Consider the following 13,977-nt stretch of genomic DNA (forward strand, 5'->3'; position numbering starts at 1 on the left):
CAGCTCCTCCAGGGAGCTCTTGGAGATAATCAGCAGCGGGGTTGGGTTTTGCAGCCCGGCCCAGGGGCTCTGGGGAGCTCTGGAGGAGCTCCATGTGCTGCTCAGGTGGGGCACAGGAGCCCGGCCGTGCCCGTGACCGGGGCTTCACCCCCAGCGCTCCAACAGAGCCGTTTTGTTCCCCTGGCGTGGAGGGCGTCCAAACACCGCGCGTTCAGCGAGGGCAGGAAGAGCGTTTGAAGCAAATTCTTGCAGAAATAAATGTGAATTTACTTAACTTACCATGTCTCCTGCTTTTCCCCTCAGCTCCCCCCTTTTCCTTCCTACTGCTGTTCCTCAATAGCATCCCTCTCCTTTCCAAGTCATCCCTCACACTCACCGCTGTGTCCCCCGCTCCCTTTTGCCACCCACTGCCTGCTGCTTTATTTTCTTTTTCCAATTTCTTTCCCCTCCCTCCACCTCAGCACAGACTTCTTTCCAGGTGAGAATATTTTACCTAGTGACTCTGTTAAAACACGCTGTAAAAAAAGCCCTGACTCTCACCATTTTTAGCCCCTCACAAAGCCACTCCTGCAAAAAGGGACCCACAGAACCAAACCTGCATGGAAATATTTGTTTCCTGTGTTCTTTCCTCTAAGTGGATCTGAGGTTTTATGGCTTTGTCAGCCACACAGACTTTTACCTTGAGTTTCAGCACTTTGCATCAAGCCAGAGCTTTTGCCTGGCTGTGTTTACAAGTTAATTGAATTTTCCTTTACAGCAAATTGTGGACCACAGGTTGAACATTAGAAATACAAACCTTCAAAACCCCAAATTTTAAAACAATCTTTCGACAGTAATCTTGCGGGTTGAAGCCAATCTCATCATTTTAAGGCTCCGTGGTGAGACTGAGCCATCTCCAGGAAGAGCAAAGCACAAGATCTTGAGAATCTGCTGCCTGCAGAAGCACAGGGAGAAAAGACACAAGGAGAAAGGTGGGAAAGTGTTTCTTTTTTCCACACTTAAGAGTCCTGCATGGAACTCCCACTCCCCCAGCCACAGCCCAGGAGCTGTGGGGACAGGTAACAGCCACGCTGCTGAATAGAAAATTTCTTTTTCTATTCCTCAGTTATCTCTTTTTAGGGATGTCCAAACTTCTCCATCCTCCACCCTGCCATGACTGAACACAGACACTTCAGTAACAGCCTCCACAACAGCTGCACCGTCTCTCTCTCTTCTCTTCTAAATTCCCTACAAAAATAGGCTTACAAGGAACATTTTCCAGAACAGAAATGACCCCAGCAGACAAAATAAGAGGACACATTCCCTGCTTGCCACCTGCCAACAAAATTCCCAGCCCTGCTCTGTATGGCAGCAACAAAAACACTTTTGCCACCCCCATGAGCCTGGGAAGAGTTAAATCCTCTCCTGTTCAAGCTCCCAAACTTTTGGAGTGCAGATATGTCCAGAATAATATTCAGGTTGCCATTAAGTATGTTATATTAATACTCTGTATTAAATTTTAATATAGTGATTATAGAGGAGAAAAATTGTCCTTCAGATTAGGAAGGTATTAAAGAGTTTGGTGGGAAAAAATATTTCTTTAGAAAGAAGCATTTATCAGGCAGTTCCCAGGACACTGGTTCTTCCTCAGAGCACTTCACTGGGATGTTCAGAACCAGGGGAGCCTCTACATTAATAAAAATGGGAGATTCAGCAGCATTTCTTCATTTCAGTTCCTCTAACATGGACTGAAGTGTGCTCCCAAACCTAAAAAATTCCAAGGGCCTGGTGATGGTTCCTCCCAGTTTTAATTATCACAGTAATACACAGTGGGCTCATTGACTGGGGATTTTCTTTACCTGACCCCATCCTTTCAGATACTGAGGAAAAATAAATAAACAAAAAAAAAACCCCAACAGCCTTCTTTTGGCAAGTCCTCTGCAAATGAGACTCAAGCCAGAGTTCATCTGGATCTCAAAATCCCAGCTCCTTTGCCTCCATGGGGATTTTTATGGTGTCCAGTTCTCCTCCAGACTACCTGGAAGGCTTCATATTTTCCAAAGGGAGGAAAATGCTTGTGCTGGGACAGCACTGGAACCATTGATCCCAGAGGCCCAGATCCTCCAGCAGCAGAAGGAAACAATGGAGGCAGTGTTTTCTGGGAATGAGATGGAAGAAAAATAATTTTGGCTGAACCAGCACTTAGCAATGAAAACCCTTTTTGTCAGAAAATTCCCAGCTAAAACTGCTGGTGGGAAAAATATAAATATCTTGTCCCATTGCTCTGAATCATCCTGATCCAAGACACAGCTGATCACAGGTATCACAGGGAAGTTCTTTCCCTTGGAAAGCCTCATGGCATCAGCAGCAGAAGAGTTTGTAAGGAAAAGCTCTTCTCAATTACAAACACCATTCCTTAGAAATATTTCGGGAGAAGGAGAAGAGCAGATTCCAATTTTCTTTTGAAATTATTTCTTGAGTTTTGTATGAACAGCATGAAGATGAAACTGGAATTAAACAGATTTTTCAGCCTCACAGGAAGATACAGAAGGCATCTGGATACAGAGCTTTGTTTTGTGGAAAGTTTCACATTTTCTTTATCCTATTTTCAAACAGACAAGACTAAACATTTCCCAAAGTGACAACTCCAAGCGCTGCTCTGGCTTCCTTATATGCACAGGCATTGATAAAAGGCAGAAAATAATGGTCAGTGCTAATTGCCAAGAGTTGCCTTAACTTCTTGTTTCCTTCAGGTGCACCTTGAAGACACATCAAACACACCCAGAGCCAGCAGAGACCCTGAATGAGTTCAGTGTCTCTGCACTTTCATTAGCAGAAAAGCCACAGTTCATTTCCTAAAGAAAAAAAAAAGGAAATTGAAAGGTTGGTTTTAATCTTGTCCCGGCCTGAGTGAATCCAAGAGCTGGAGCAAATGGGATCCCCGTAAATCTAACAGCAGCCCCGGTGAAACCTTATCCCAGGCCTTCTTTAGGAAGTACTTAGTGTAAGAAGTAGCAGAACTGGTTAGTGGAAACAGACCCTCTCCTCCTGCTGCAGCCGGGCCCTGCTGCTGTGACCCTGCCAGATGTGGCACCAGGGCCAGGGAGGGACCCTCGCCATGGAATTCATCAGTTCCCATTTCTTTAACCCCTCCCGTGCCCGTGCTGGGCAACTCCCCACAAGCCTGGAGGTTTCTGTGGCCACTCAAGGCTGAGAAAGGCACAGGCAAACCTTTCCTGGCCACTGAGAGAACAGAAATCTGAGCAATCCATGAGATTCTGAGAAATCCCAGGTGCCCTTGGAGCCCAAAGGCTGGTGCTTGGAGCTGAGGAAAGGAGGATGAGAAGGAGAAGGAGGAGAAGGAGGAGAAGGAGGAGAAGGAGGAGAAGGAGGAGAAGGAGGAGAAGGAGGAGAAGGAGGAGAAGGAGGAGAAGGAGGAGGAGAAGGAGAAGGAGAAGGAGAAGGAGAAGGAGAAGGAGAAGGAGAAGGAGAAGGAGAAGGAGAAGGAGAAGGAGAAGAGAAGGAGAAGGAGAAGGAGAAGGAGAAGGAGAAGGAGAAGGAGAAGGAGAAGGAGAAGGAATCCTGGGCTGTGCCTTCACCTGGGCAGTGTTTGCAGAGCCCTGTTGCAGTTCCCAGACCCAGGCCCCCTCTTAGATGTGACTTCACACCCTGGAACTCGTCCTTACACAGACCCACCTCCTGCTCTGCCCCTGGAATAACTCCTGCAGTGGCTCTAATTCCCTCTCCAAGCTGAATTCCCTACCTGGCTTCTCCCAGACTCACACACGGTGGTTTCAGGGCTTGGGCAGCACAGCCCTGCCCTGTCCTGGGCTGTTCCCCACATCCCCTGCTAACATCCCAGCCACTCCTGCTGATCCCAGAGATCCACTGATCCCAGTGATCCCAGTGCCTGAACTGGCCAGGAATCTCTGGGGTACAAGCAAAAACTGCTGCCATGCATGGGGGGAGAGGGGAAATCTAACCCTGAGCTTACATGGTCATCATGGTGGATTGGAAACTGGAAAACAAAGGGATGTCCTGGGAATGGAAATGGGAAATTGAAAGGAAAGCTTAGGAAGTAAAAATGCACTTTTTGGGTGTAAGAGGAAGCTCTGGTATCTGCACTAATAACAAGCAGGAAAACTGCTGTGCTGCCTCTTCCCACCTGTGCCTGAGCAGCATTATTTCAAGCTTCCTCATGTTGTGTTTTTTATTTAATTTTCCAGCGAACGCACTCTTTTATCATCCAGAACCGTGAAAGTAAATTAAGAAGAAATGGTTTTCTTTCAATTAGACTCACAGTTGCTTTGAGTAACTGCCTATAATTCTATTTAATGAAAAAATAAAATCATTATTCCAGCTCTCCCTGTGCCCTGACAAGCACACAGACGGGCCCCATTAGCAAGCACTGTAGATTTACTTAATTAGAAAAATATTTTGTTTTCTCCAATTTTTAAAAAAAGGAGAAAGAGAGGGAGAAAAAAAAGAAGCAAAAAAGAAACCTCCAGGCACAATATTAATCTAACCTGTTACCTGGTGCTTAATAACTTATAAAGTAAAGGCATCTATCAATCTATAATTTAGTTTTGCCTTTGATCTGCTCCAGCCCTTGGCTCCCAGTCTGGCAGCTGCTGCTGTCTTATCCTTCCTGCTTTGCTTCCAATCATGAGGTCCCACACCCTGCCTGGGCTTTAATGGGGTTTTTGGACACAGAACCCTGAGGTTGGAGGGTGCAGAAGAGCAGAACTTACACCTTGAGCTTGAGGAAATAACAGAACAACAGGAGGGAGCCCAGTGCCCACCCTGGAGCAGCCACCCGCCCTCTGTACCCTTCCCTTGGGTGATGCTCCCATCCCACTCTTGGCTGAGGGGTGAGAGACTTTCAGGCCATGATCTGCAGCTGTCAGTGACTGCCTGGACTGGTTGCAACACTTTGAGAACAAATATTCTGCTTCTGGTGAGCGTCTCCACAGAAGAGCCAGATGTCAACAGGAAAATGAAATGACACAACCACGACTTGGGCCTGGCTGTGCCCCCAGCTCTGGTGCTCCCCAGGCAGTGACAGTGCAAACGAGGAGGAAAAGACCAAACCCCACATTTCTGATAATAAATTTCATGGGGCTTTTACTGCTGGTAAAATCCAACAGAAAGTCCAGTGGGGATCCATGTGCTGGGCACCACGTGCCGGAATTTCCCTGGCATTTATGGGCTCCTGGGAACAATGCCCTCTCATTTTATCTGGATCTCCCTTTCTTTCCCCATGATTATTATTCCTCTGCAGCAGAATGAATGCCTCCAAGAAGAGGAAGTTTCAATTAGGACGCCGAAACCCTAAGCTGTAGTTTTATGGCTTTAAATTAACATATAGAGATTCGCTCCAGGTACCGTAACAAAATCAACATCCAGCCACGCTCTCTGATTACAGAGCTGATAAAGAATTTATGGAACATAGCACAGGAAGCTCTGTCTTTGCTGGCTGCCATTTCAGGGGCAGTGCCCCTCGCTAGGAAATGATGGGGGCAGTGGCAGAGCAGATAAAACACACGGGGCTGCCCCTCAGCTGCTGTAAATCCCCCCTTTGCCCCCTTCCCGAGCCATGCAGGGCTCTGGAGCTGCTTGGAGCACTCCACTCTTGTCTCATGCAACAATTCCTTCCCTTTCCAGCATGCACTGTCTTTTCTTTGCTAAAATTACACATTAACCTCCCAGGACTGCAGTTTTTCACTGTACCCTTCATAGCCACATTCTGCCTGTCTGAGCTGGGGACTTTCAGATTTTTACCCATCCTTACAGACTCCCTTGAATTAATAAAGGCCAGTGATGTGCCAGTAGGTAAATTCAAATGTCAAAAATCAAAACCTTTCTGTCAGCGGAAAAAAAAAAAATTAAAAGAAAAAATGAAGAAGCAAAGACATTTAAGGCATTTGAGCCCCCAAAATTAACTCCTTCATTCTGGATAGAAAAATCAGGATTTTGCAAGCAGCCTTTTGGTGCGAGTTCCGTGCGCTGAACCCACAAGGCAGCGGCAGCTTCCTGGTTCTGTGTTAATAAAAAATAAAAATAATTAATAATTGAGGGGCTGTTCCCAAAGGGGCCCATTGCGGCCCTTTCGGGCGGTGCGCTGGCCCCCCCTGCTGGCGAGGACCCCGCATGGCAGGGGTGGCCCTGCGGGACCAGGGGTGACAATCGAGGCTGTGCCACCTCTTCAGCCGAATTTGGGCACAAACCCCTATTTCTTCACGCGTCATGACCACGGGAATCTTCACCTTGCTGCAGAGAATCCCTGGATTCCCGTGGGATAGGTAATGCAGCCCTGAACTGGGCTGAAAGCTGCGGTGAAAGGGATTTTTCGGGATCCCAAATGTCCCGATGGAACAGCAGGGATGCTCTGCAGCCACATCCCGGGAAGCGGCTGGTTCCAGGCTCCAGGTCCGCCCTGCTGTCCTGAATCAGCAGCAAGAATGTCCAAACCCTCTCCTACAGATGTTTATCTGACCCATTCCCAAAATGCCTGGTGACAGATCCCACAATCTCCTCGGATAATGTGTTCTCATCTTAGGACAAAATTCCTGCTGCTTTCCATCAAATTATTCACTCCTGATCCAGTGAGAAGCGCTCTTGGCAGGGTAATGTGAGACAATTCCCAGAATGACATTTTGTCCAAGGGATAAAAACTGGCTGAGCCTCATCTGGAGATTTTACCCATCCAGGATCTTGGAAAAATCTCCTAAATCCAAATAGGTCACTGCACCTGCCACCAGACAGAGTGGGCAGCACCACCTACAAACCACAGCTTGCATTTCTCCTTCTTGTTTGGATTTGCCTTCCTTTAATTATTATGTCCTTAAGACCCAATTCCAGCTCTCTGTTTAACTTCTGAGCGTAATTTTAAAAAAACCTTAAAAAGAAGAAAAAAAATTATTCTAAATGCATGTGAGCTGGATATTATTTATATTAGAATATAAATAATATAATTATTATTTATAGTGTAGTTGTGGGATGGAAGTGTAACCACCTGCAAAAAAAAACCCCAAACAAATGAAGAAACAAAAAAACCCCGAAAACCAAAGAATCAAATTATATCGAAATTATCAAAATATATTTAAATTTTCCATTAAATCAACAGAAAATTTCTGCCAAAAAGGAAACAAAATGGGGGTAAAAGTAAAGTAAATTAGTTTTTATTAGGAAGTTGAGGATTTCTTAAGTAGATACCAATCAGGAAGGCTGAGAGAGCCTTGTGCAAGGGTGCCCAGAGCCTAAGTGTGCACAGGGGTGTGTAAGGGCACATCTGGGAGCCCCAAATTGCCCAAAACGAACCCAAAACAAGCCCAGCACTGCAGCAGGACCAGCACAGGGAGAACTCCCTCGTCTGACTTCATTAATCCAACTCTTGCTCGTGTATCAAAGTGCAGCACGTTTTCTTGTAAAAATGATTAAGCTGCTAATTAAGCTGTTTATAACTTGTTTCCCTGGTTGCTAATGATAATTAACATGCAAATTAGCTGAGGGAAGAGAGGCACAGGGGTCCTCAGTTCATTACCAAGTTAATTACTGTTTGCATACTTAAACATAACAGTTATAAATGGTGGCATTTAATGTAATGGCCAAGATGATAATTATACCAACGACATTTTGAAAAGTCATTTCACTCTGTGCTATTTTTCTGGGTGATTGATGTTGCCATGGCTGCTTGATAAACTTACTGCAGGCCCAGATGATTTGGAAACAGCAGCACCAAACAAGTTATCCCTTAACAACATCCCCTTATCCCTGTTTGTTTGGAAAGCAGGGAAGGAATGAGGGGAAATAAGAGCAGAAAGCTTCAGTATTAACAGAGGAGGGAGGAAGCAGGCTGGTTAACAGTGTTTAATTTCAGCTGGCAACATTAACAGCTTCCCTTCTTTTATCCCTCATGGTTATTCTGAGTTTCAGCAGTGCTGGGAGTCACTTCTGAGGCTCAGCCCATCAAACTCATCACTTCCTCAGCCTCAAATGCTTCTAACCTAAATAAACATGGCAAATAACACATCACACCACAGAAATGTGATGACTTTGTCACTTTGTACTGGGAAGAACAGAAGCAGAGGGCACAGCTATTTTTTTGGAATGCTCCTTGCTTGACATATTGAGGAATTTGTTCAAACAAAGCTGTTCCAATGTCACTCACTGGCCACAGAGGTGCTGAGCCAGATGGAAAAACAGCCTAATTATGAGGGTGGGAAGTCTGGGATGTTGGAGTGTTTGGATACCCAGAGGTTGGTCTTGGTCCTCAGTCATACATGGCCCAACTGCTCCTGATTTCAGCACTTTCCATCTAGAAAATCCTGGACTTGCAAAGGCAGGCTGGGAAATTCCAGTGGAATCACTCAGAGTAGGAAAGGACAAGATTACAGGGAGTGAATTTTGTTTTGTTCACCCAGATCCTGAGGGACTGGGTCAGATTATAAAATGACCAGGATAAAATTTCTCTGGCCTGGGCCACCTTCCACCCACATGTTTGAGAGCTCTCTTAAACACCAATTTAATGACTGGACAAGTGTTGCCCTGTTCTTTTGAGAGTTTTAAAGTTCTTCTAAAAGTTTTCTATGCCTTCTGATGTTTACATATTTCTACTGAATTTTCTCACACCGTCCATGTAAATAATGATTGTTTTTCATTCTTCTTTGTGGGTGGAGAGAATTGATGGATGTTGGTTTGACCAGTGTGGTTGGAGAGGTGGCAATTTCACCCTCCAATCCACTGTCACTTTTAGAATTCTATAATAAAATCTTTCTTTTGGTTCTTTTACCTCTGGCGTCCATGTGTGAGTTATTTCGTGTCGTAGTGTGACAGGCAAGGACTCAGAGCTCTGGTCTGGGTGACAAGGTGGTGATTGGTCACAGGTTGGATTTGATGATTTTGGAAGCCTTTTCCAACCTCATAATTCTGTGATTTCAGCTGGAAATTTCTACCCTCGAGCCTTTATATCAGAGGATGCAGCATCAGAGGGGAAGGCAGGTGCGTGACCATCCTAAGGGAACACCACAAACATCATAGGGGAACCTCCTTCATGCACCCCACAGATTTTTACTCCTGGTCAAGCACAAGCTTTGTGCCTGTGGAATAGGCAGAGCCACTTCCCTGCCTCACATGGAGCCACTGCAGAACTCCCAGCACAAGGAGGATGGATTAAATTCTGCACAGCTGAATCCCAGAGTCATAGCCCAGCCAGCAAAGTCTGTGTGTGGTGACCTCCGGGTGCTTTTTGCTGTCACTGCTTTAATCTCCAGAACATAAACAAAGGGATTATTCCTTTTTTCTAATGGAACAAGCACACTTTTCTTGTAATCTCGCTCAAGTGCATCTTAATCCTGCTCCTTAAGGAGGATCCCTGCAATCCTTTGCGTTGTCAGTCTTATTGGGTGAGCAGAGATGAAAATAGTCCAGTGCACGGAGAGATCACCTTGGCTTTCTGTGCCCACACACCTTCATGCACCCAGGAGGTTGTGACTGCCTGGTGAGCAGAAAGGTTTGACTGAAGAGCTATCTAACATATTCTATTAATAGGAATTTAAAATCCTGGGGAACAGGAGACTTAGGGGGGACCTTCTTTCTCCACAACTGCCTGATAGGAGGGGTGTCAGGCTCTGCTCACAGGGAAAAAGGGACAGGATGAGGGTAAACGGCCCCAAGGTGTGCCAGGGGAGGGTCAGGTTGGACAACAGCAGGAATTTCTCCATGGAAAGGGTGCTCAGGCCTCACAAGGGGCTGCCCAGGGAGGTTTGGAGTGCCCATCCCTGGAGGTGTCCAAGGAAGAACAGGACGTGGCACTCAGTGCCCTGGGCTGGTGACGAGATGGGGATTGAGCACAGGATGCACTCTGATCTTGGAGATCTTTCCCAACCTCAATGATTCTGTGATAAAAACCACACTTAAAAGACTGAAAACATCCTGAAAATGAATATTTCCTACCAGACAGCATTAGGAAGCAGATCTGTCACTGACAACTCTTAGAGGTCTCCATTTGAACTCTGCTGGGACCTAAAGGAGCAGCAGCAGCTGTTGGGACATGGGGACACAATGCCAGGGCTGCAAATTCGCTCCACAGGAGAAGGAGATCCTGCCTCAGGCTGACAACAGAGCTCCCTGCAGCCCAGCTCTCCCAACAGACTGAGGGCGTGGAGCTAAAGATGCCTTGGGATGAAATTTCATCGTGTGGCTTCACACACCAGCAGAGCTCCTGGGCTTCAGTGGGGAGGGCACCCGGTCACCCAGCCCAGATCATTTAGGACAAACATCTTCATTCCCCAGCCTGAATGTTCACACCAGCCTAAAGAGAGCAGAACTTGGGTTGTTTATACCAGCATAAAGAGCACAGAATTTGGTGTCGTTCACATCAGCCTAAAGAGAGCAGAATTTGGTGTCTGCTCTCCAGCCCAGGTCCAGCTCAGAGTGAAAAACAGTCATCAAATAAATCAAAGATTTTTTTACATTATTAATACCCCACCTCATTATGCTCCTTTCTGTCAAAGAAAGCCAAATTTTTTGCCTTTTAAGCCAAATTTTCAACCCCAAAATGCTGGTTTCTCAGCCTCAGCCATAGCTACACGTGGCATTTAACAGCCATTAGAGAAGGGACTTGTTCCACTGCAGGAATTGAGAGCCTTTAAAAGAAAGAAGTGCAAGATTTCTCAGCCCTGACTCTGAGAAGGGCTGTTGCAGATGTGTTTGTGCACCTCCTGCTCTGCAAAGCAAGAAAAATAAAGTTTGCAACCTTGTTCTGTATTTCCTCCCTCCCCATCCACCTCCCTTTAAAAATTCATCAGTAATCAGAGACATCCCGAGGAGCTGTTGTAGTAGAGTTACTATTTAATGAGTGTGTAGCTGACTTAATATTTAATGTTTAGATAGAAATCGCCACAATTTCCCTCCCCTCCCCTGTGTTTTTATGACCCTTTTAGGAAAGGAGCTGGTCTTATCTACCCCACAGGACACACAGCAAATTGTCTGGGGGCTTGAGAAGAACCTGTAAGTCTTTAAGAGACATTGCTGGTTCCACCTCTTAAAACAACAGGTCTAAACACTCACACTCTCAGGGATCACACCAGGGCACAGAGAAATATTCTCTTTTTCCACTGAGCTCCTTAGATGTTGCTCCTCTTATTCCTTCAAGCTCCAAAGTTAAGAACCTAAATTGATTTAAGTTTGATACGTAACATAAAATTGGTTGTGTTTTTCTCACCTAAAGTCAACAAAATGACATTTCATGAGGCTGCTGCCTTTTTGGCCAAGCACAGCATCCCCTAAACCATCCATGTACATCAGGGAGCACACGGGATCTTTATCCAAACCAGCCTTTTTCCAGCTGGAAATGATGGATGGAGGACAATGCCATCCTCACGTTCTCTGTATCTGCGGGGCAAAACGTGGCTGGAAGCAACTTCCAGCCCACTCAGTCATGCAGCAGAGTCAGATGATGGGTAATGATTTTTGCAGCCTGGACCAGGCTCTGTCGGAGGCTCCAGTCCCAATTTTATTCCCACAAGCTCTGCCTGAGCCTCCAAGGAGGGGCAGAGGCATTTGATCAACCCAGCTCCCTTTAATGTGATTTCTATTTCAGAACTGCTTCTGTCGTGCCCTTGAGTCTTTTCCTGGCAATATCACCTGTGGCCCGATGTGACAGCAATGCTAAATTATATCTTGATGGCTAATTAGGGTAATTAAAGTGAAAGTAATCAAATCAACATAATGGGCAAACTCTTAATAAAATGTCAAAAAATCTCTATCCATCATAGAGAGTTTTTTTTACTCTTTTGAATGTCAAAGAATGTGGAGAGAGAAAGAAAGAGTTGGACTTCAGAGTAGCCCTGGCTTAAAGGGACATCATCAGGCTAAACACTCATAAAAAAAGAGTTGATCTACTGCTAAAAACACTCTAATTGTTAAAAAAAAATAAGGACTATGATTTTAAAATAAGGGTTATTATTTAAAAGATAAGGGTTATTATTTTAAAAGTAAGAGTAGTTATTAAAAATGAGGATTACTATTAAAAATAACATTTATAATTAAAATTCAAGGCTTATTAATAAAAACTAAGGTTAAAATTTTAGGCTGCATCATAGAGTTTGCTGGTTTGTGTAAGTCATTCCCCGTGTCTTGTCCTGCTGAGGGTCATGAGCTGGGTTAGTTTTCTGAAGGTGACGGGGATCTCTTCTCCAAAGTGAGGGGGATCCTTTCCCCAAGGTTAGGGGGATCCTTTCCCTGAGGGGATGGGGATCCTTTCCCGAAGGTGAGGAGGATATTTTCCCCAAGGTAATGGGGATCCTATCCCCAAAGTGATGGGGATCCTTTCCCCAAGGTAATGGAGATCCTTTCCCGAAGGTGAGGAGGATATTTTCCCCAAGGTGATGGGGATCCTATCCCCAAGATGATGGGGATCCTTTCCCCAAAGTGATGGGGATCCTTTCCCCAAGGTGATGGGGATCCTATCCCCAAAGTGATGGGGATCCTTTCCCCAAAGCAGTAGGGATTCATTCCCCAAGGTGATGGGGATCCTATCCCCAAAGTGATGGGGATCCTTTCCCGAAGGTGAGGATGATCTTTTCCCCAAGGTGAGGAAGATCCTTTCCCCAGAGCAGTGGAGATTCTTTCTGCGAGGTGAGGGGGATCATTTCTGTCAGATGAGGGGGATCCTTGCCCTGGCCATGCCCTGAGCATCCCGCCCGGTCCTTCGGGATAAGGAGAAGCTCAGTTCCCGTGGCCGTCCCCGCCCCGCCGCACACCCGGCCCGGGCAGTGTTTGCGGTCTCCAGGCAACACAGCGCCCGCTCCTGCCCTGTTCTCCCTCCCTCCTTTTCTCCTTCCTTTCCTCCATCCCTCCCGTCCCGTCCGCCCCAGCTCGTCCCCTCTCAGGTATCTGCAGGCTCAGGTGTGCGGGATGAGGGGCAGGAGCCTCATCCTTTCCACTGCGTGGAAAAGAGCCGATTTTGTCCTCCTTCCTCCAGGCCAAGAGAAAAGGTAAGGGGTGGGTGAAGCATCAAGGTGTGCCTCTGTCTCCTCCGTGTCCCCCAACAGCAGCGACATTGATGATTAAAGATTTATCAAATGGTTGTCCCAGCCTCATTCCATGGGCAGGGAACGCTGACCAAGTTGGGTGGGTGCTTCCCAACCTCTGTGAACCTCTGTGATGTTTCTCCTCGTGGCTTTACTCCCCCCAAAACCTGGCAGTGACCAAACCCTGGCTTTTCACAGTGCCTGGGCATGCTGGCATCTGGCATTTGTAAAGCTGCTCCCTCCAAGCAGAAAAACTTGTGTTCAGAGCCCCTCTGGCTGATTTTCTGCTAAAATTCTGCCCCATGGCCCCCCATTGCTGATTTTCTCTCAAACTTGTGCTCCACAGACCCTCACTGATGATTTTCTGTCAAAATTCAGCTTCACAGCACCTCATTGCTGTTTTTCTGCTAAAACTCTGCTTCACAGCCCCTCATTGATTATTTTTTTTTATTAAAACTCTGCTCCACAGCCCCTCATGGCTGATTTTCTGCTAGAACTCTGCTCCACAGCCCACCATTACTGATTTTCTATCAAACCTCTGCTCTACAGCCCCTCACTGCTGATTTTCTGCTAAAACCCTACTCCACAGCCCCTTACTGCTGATTTTCTGTTGATTTTCTGCTAAAATTCTGCTCCACAGCCCCTCATTTCTTATTTTCTCATAAAACCTTGCTCCACAGCCCCTCACTGGTGATTTTCTGCTAAAACTCAGCTCCACAGCCTCTCATGGCTGACTTTCTGCTCAAAATCTCCTCCACAGCCCCACATGGCTGATTTTTCTGTCAAACCTGTGCTCCACAGCCCCTCACTGCTGATTTTCTGCTAAAATTCTGCTCCACAGCCCCCTGTTTCTACTTTTCTGCTCAAACTCTGCTCCACAGCCCCACATTTCTGCTTTTCTGCTCAAACTCTGCTCCACCAGCCCCACAGTTCTCATTTTCTGCTCAAACCCTGCTCCACATTT

Source organism: Vidua chalybeata, chromosome 22 (genome assembly GCF_026979565.1).
Source record: "Vidua chalybeata isolate OUT-0048 chromosome 22, bVidCha1 merged haplotype, whole genome shotgun sequence".
NCBI classification, from domain to species: domain Eukaryota; kingdom Metazoa; phylum Chordata; class Aves; order Passeriformes; family Viduidae; genus Vidua; species Vidua chalybeata.